Raw genomic sequence first — 6,481 nt, 5'->3', positions numbered from 1 at the left:
ACAGAAAGCCTCCTTTCGCCTCTCGAGGTAAATTGGGCTGTTCATATCTTTAAAGTCCAGATCTGTGATCCTATAGCTTTTCCATGCCGCTTCAGGATACTCTGACTCTACACAGGACGCCGACACTCCCCCACACTCCACCACAATAACGACCAAACTCCTCCACACACCACCATGACGACTACACTCCGCCACGACGACCACATTCCAACACACTCTTCAGTAGGACGATCACACTTCCTCGTACATTCATTGCACCATGGATAACATACCTCAAACCCTGTCCACAGAAGACAGAACAAATGTTTATATGCTGGTTAGCATTGGATTATTGAATGACCGTGTCTGTGTTAGAAAATGTTTGTGGTGTCCACCGCTAAACGTTCACACATCCCTTGTCTGTGTGCTACAATAATCACTGGTCAGTTTCCCAGTGTTTCATGTACGCTTTCGGTCGCTATTTTACTATATACGTTAAGCACTTGAGACACTTTAGAAATTCCTCGATAATTCTTGCTCTTGCTTCATTTTCTTTTATAAATAACAGTGCTACAATCAGTCATACAATCATGGGACAGTTCCACATTGTCGTGCCTTCTGAAAAATTTTACTCTCCCACTCCATTCATTAATTTATGTACATTGAATAGCTTGTATATATATATTTTATCAAAACCTACAGCTTTCCTACACTTCAGCTTCACTAATATACTTTCTATCGACATATCAGCTAAGATGACCTGGTCAATATCGCTACAATAAGTGCTATCTAAACAAGAGGATGGGCTAAAGATTATTATATCTAAAGGAATGCATCTGTTCATTCGTTTTTCTTATTATATATACAATACAAAATTATAATGTGAACAAGATTCGTCTTCGTCTACATCATATTCATTCTATTTCTTTACGATTCTTACGATGAATAAGATCTTTCTGGCATCATTGTAACTCATTAGTGGATCTTTAACGTAAGGGAGTGAGTGAATGACGGACGGAGCAAGTGTGAGTGAATGGCTGGTTGAAGGGGTGTTTGTATGACTATGAGAGGGGGTGAGTGTATGACTATGAGAGGGGGTGAGTGTATGACTTGAGAGGGGGTGAGTGTATGACTAGAGAGGGGGTGAGTGTATGACTGAGAAAGGCAGTGTGTGTGCGTGTGTGACTGGAGAGGGAGTGAGTGTGTGACTGGGAGAGGGGGTGTGTGTATGTGACTGGGAAAGGCAGAGTGTGTGTGTATGACTGGAGAGGGAGTGAGTGTGTGACTGGGAGAGTAAGCGAGTGTATGACTGGAAGTGATATCGTGACTTTGGAAGCATGTGTAGCTCTACCTATCCATTCCTCTCATCCTCATTTTTAAATAGCTCCCTTTCCTTCCCGCTGCCCACCTGTCTTGTTCTTCCACTACACCCTCCTTCTCTCCATCCACTGACGCAAGTCTTAAGAGAACCCGGAACTCATACATTTATCCTGCTTTTCATCCATCAGAATGAGGTATGTGCATGTTCCGTGATAAACTTGTCTTATTCAGCTGAGAAAAGGATAGAGAGCGAGCAGGTGAGGACAGAAAGCTGAGATAAAAGTTGGGAGATTGAGTACACGCAAAGAGTGAGCTGAGGATGGTGGGGTTGAGCACAGTCTAAGACCCGAGACAAGAGTGGGGGTGTGAACACAATCAGAGTAGCAGCTGACACAAGCATATAGGGACTTTGATCTGTATCTGCTCGTGATTCTCAGCCCTCCGCTGGTGTTATTTAGAAGTGATACAGTAGGCTTGTGGCTTTAGCCCGGACAAGTGGGTTATCAGAGGCGCAGTGAGGTTCAGGTAAGCTGCCTTAACAAGGTGCAGTAACACCTGAGGCTCACACACAATCATACAACCACTGTGAGTTACCAAGATTTGGACTGGATCTGCAGTTGGAAAATAGTCAACAAAACTTTACTGTATCTTATATACAGATTACTTTCGTTAAAATATATTGTTATTCACCATATATATATATATATATATATATATATATATATATATATATATGGTGAATAACAATATATTTTTATAATAACTTTTATAATAAATAATTTATAATATATAATAATTTTAATAATAATTTATAATAAAATATATTTTATAAGTATAAATAACTGAAAACTCACACCCCAGAAGTGACTCGAACCCATACTGCCAGGAGCAAAGCAACTGGTATGTACAGGACGCCTTAATCCGCTTGACCATCACGACCGGACATAAGGAAGTGATAGCCGAAGCTATTTGAACCACTTCCCAAGGCCGCTGACTCAGCTCAACAAATAGCACTAACAACAATAAAGCTTAACAGACATTAAAATTGAAAACAAATATATATATATATATATATATATATATATATATATATATATATATATATATATATATATATATATATATATATATATGCGAACAAGCCTGAATGGTCCCCAGGACTATATGCAACTGAAAATTCACACCCCAGAAGTGACTCGAACCCATACTGCCAGAAGCAACGCAACTTTGTGTTCCTCACGTGTGCCCCAAAGAATGGGGTGATTTGATAAAATGCTATGCCCAAGATTACCATCCGAGTGCCAGCGGGGAAGTGGTTCAAATAGCTTCGGCTATCACTTCCTTATGTCCGGTCGTGATGGTCAAGCGGATTAAGGCGTCCTGTACATACCAGATGCTTTGCTCCTGGCAGTATGGGTTTTGTGACTTCTGGGGTGCGAGTTTTCAGTTGCATATAGTCCTGGGGACCATTCAGGCTTGTTCGCATATATATATATATATTTGTTTTAAATTTTATATTATTGTATCTGTTAAACTTTATTGTTGTTAGTGTTATTGTTGAGCTGAGTCAGTGGCCTTGTTACCGCGTCAGTGAAAGGTGTTTGAATCATTCTATCCCACACAACTGAAGTTTCACTGATGAGTTTAACTATATTTGTCATTTAGTGAACAGAGTAGAACATTCTGAAGCTAGTTTTGTGCAAAGCTTGAAGTTTGTCAACCGCAGGAGGGTTATTAGGGCCACCAAAGTAGCGTACTCATCAATCATCAGAATGAATATATACTTTTCGCAGAAAAAAAAATAGTGCTGGATTAAAGTATTTTTCTCAGTGTTAATACACCCAGAACCTGGCAACACCTCACAGTACATACATCCCTTGCTACTGGGTCACCTCAGCTATTGGGTCACCTCAGCTACTGGGTCACCTCAGCTACTGGGTCACCTCAGCTACTGGGTCACCTCAGCTACTGGGTCACCTCAGCTACTGGGTCACCTCAGCTACTGGGTCACCTCAGCTACTGGGTCACCTCAGCTACTGGGTCACCTCAGCTACTGGGTCACCTCAGCAACTGGGTCACCTCAGCTACTGGGTCACCTCAGCAACTGGGTCACCTCAGCTACTGGGTCACCTCAGCTACTGGGTCACCTCAGCTACTGGGTCACCTCAGCTACTGGGTCACCTCAGCTACTGGGTCACCTCAGCTACTGGGTCACCTCAGCTACTGGGTCACCTCAGCTACTGGGTCACCTCAGCAACTGGGTCACCTCAGCTACTGGGTCACCTCAGCAACTGGGTCACCTCAGCTACTGGGTCACCTCAGCAACTAGGTCACCTCAGCTACTGGGTTACCTCAGCTACTGGGTCACCTCAGCTACTGGGTCACCTCAGCTACTGGGTCACCTCAGCTACTGGGTCACCTCAGCTACTGGGTCACCTCAGCTACTGGGTCACCTCAGCTACTGGGTCACCTCAGCTACTGGGTCACCTCAGCTACTGGGTCACCTCAGCTACTGGGTCACCTCAGCTACTGGGTCACCTCAGCTACTGGGTCACCTCAGCTACTGGGTCACCTCAGCGTCGGATATGATACGATCTCTTATTAGCGTTATCTCAAATTTACGTTTTTATTGTCAATAGGTGACGCCTGAGTGTTCTTCGTTGATAGAGAACCAGAGGAATTATAGTGAATCAGTCCATCAGTCAATCAATGCCTGCAACATATACGTCTGTATCACATTGTCTCCTCTTTCGTTTTTTTTCCTCTTCTTTCTTTTTCTGTCTGTTCTCTCTGTTCATTCTTCCAATTCATGTCTCTTATTTCCCATTTCCTTCCCTCAATGTCTGGGGGAAACTGTGATTTTTACATGACTTTTAGGATCTTGGAAAATAGCTTCGAATGCTTGAAATTCCCCTGAGCGAACCCCAGCAGTGAATGTTATTGGAAGGGAACAGAGGGATCACGGAGTGCCAGGGGTGAGGGGAGGAGTGTCAGGGGTGAGGGGAGGAGTGTCAGGGGTGAGGGGAGGAGTGTCAGGGGTGAGGGGAGGAGTGTCAGGGGTGAGGGGAGGAGTGTCGGTAGTAAGGGAAGGAGTGCCAGTGGTGAAGGGTGCAGTACCAGGGATGAGGGGAGGAGAACCAAGGGTGAGGGGCGATGTGCCAGGGGTGAGGGGTGGAGTGCCAGGGATGAGGGGAGGAGGACCAGGAGTGAGGGGTGGTGTGCCAGGGGTGAGGGATGGAGTGTCAAGGGTAAGGGGCGAGGGGGAAGAGTGCCAGGGGTGAAGGGTGGATTGAGTGCCAGGAGAGAATATAGGATGAAGGAATAGGAACGAGGTGAGCTTCCTTCCAGGGAATAGGGTGAGGTAAGAACCAGAATGAGTGAATGGTGAACGCGATGAGTGCCAGCGCTAGGAGAAAGGAGTCAGAGGAGTTCCAGTGCCAGGGAATAGGGAGAAAGCGAGTGACAGGGTGATAAGGAATGCGAAGGGGGTGAGTGCCAGGGTGATGGGGATTGTGAAGAAGGTGAGTGCAAAGGTGATGGGGATTGTGAAAGGGGGAGAGTGCCAGGGTGAGGGGGATAGTAAGAAGGGGGGGGAGGAATGCTAGGGGTGAAGGAGATAGTGAAGGGGTGAGTGGGATAGTAAGGAGGGGTGAGTGCCAGGGAGCAGGGGATAATGAAGGGGAGTGAGTGCCAGGGTGATGGGAATAGTGAAAAGGGTGAGAGTCAGGGTGAGGAAAATAGTGAAGGGGAGTGAGTGCCAGGGTGACGTGAATAGTGAAGAGGGTGAGTGCCGGGGTGATGGGGAAAGCGATGGGGTGAGTGCCAGGGTGATGGGAATAGTGAACAGGGAGAGTGCGAGGTAGAGGGGGATAATGAAGGGGGCGAGTGACAGGGTGACGGGGGATTGTTAAGGGGTGTCGGACAACCCGACACCATTTAATAATATTACATACAATAGGCAGATAATATTGCTGCTGTGTTGTATACACAAGTTAGTCCATAGAAAATGTAGCTTGAAGTGGAATTTTCCGTCAATAGAAAACGGGATTTCATTTGCCACATAGTACTATAAATTCACCAGCTATTCTTTTGGGAATTATTCTTAAATACAGTAGTCTTTGGACTTTTTACATCATAAAAACATTTCATTTGAATTAACTTAATTATCAGTACCAAAATAGAGTAAATGTGACCTTCTATCACTTACTGACATCTGGACAAAGTGAGCCAGGAGCGTCAGGAGGAGGAGTGGAGAGGTCAGCCATTGTTTGTAAAGACCGAGTCGTTGGAGCAAATTCCGCTCCTATAATTCTCTTGGACAAAGTGTTATGGAGATCAAATTTAGTGTTCTTCCATCACCAACACGCTGTCAACAACCACAAGGGAAGTGTCTTTCCGAAATTTTATCTAAGTCATTATTGGCCAGTAATGTTAGGTAGTTATGATTATTTCCAGTTAGAACACGAACGATCGACTCAACACAGGTAATTAAGCCTTGGTCCTTATCATATATAACACACAGTGTTTTCTCTGATATAGCTGTCATATATTAGGATTCCGGCTTTACAGCTAGCGCCCTTTGACAGGAACAAGAAGAGGAAGCAAGAATTAATCTTGGTACATCAGTTACTATGGGTGATGGAAGCTAGCCTTACACGAGGATAATTTGGTGTCTACATCTTGCTTATATCTGGTGGACTAAGCCTGCTGTACAATAAGATAAGGCACCCCCAATTTTATATACTAATATATGTAGTTTAATACTGTAGTTTGATTGGACATATATATAAATTTATTATAAACCCCCCCCCTAATGTGTAAGGATATATTTGTGAGAAATATTGCAGAAATACAGTCAACTTAACATCATAGCATTGTTATCGAAATATATAAATTAACGTAAATATAAATTCATATAAATTAAATAAATATAAATCTCACAGGTCGGTTCCCACAAGGGGGTGAGTGCCCGAGTGATATAGATAGTGAAGGGGTGAGTGCCAGGGTGACAAGGATAGAGAAAGGGGTGAGTGTCAGAGTGCTGAGGATAGTGATGGGTTGAGTGCCAGGGTGGGGAGGGATAATGAAGGTGGAGAGTGCCAGGGTGAAGGGGATAGTGAAGTGGTGGGTGTGCCCTTGAGAGGGGGATAGTGAAGGGATAGTGCCAGGGTTATTGGGATAG

This window comes from Procambarus clarkii, chromosome 31 (genome assembly GCF_040958095.1).
Source record: "Procambarus clarkii isolate CNS0578487 chromosome 31, FALCON_Pclarkii_2.0, whole genome shotgun sequence".
Lineage (NCBI taxonomy): Eukaryota > Metazoa > Arthropoda > Malacostraca > Decapoda > Cambaridae > Procambarus > Procambarus clarkii.
Note: the sequence above shows the minus strand (reverse complement) of the source record.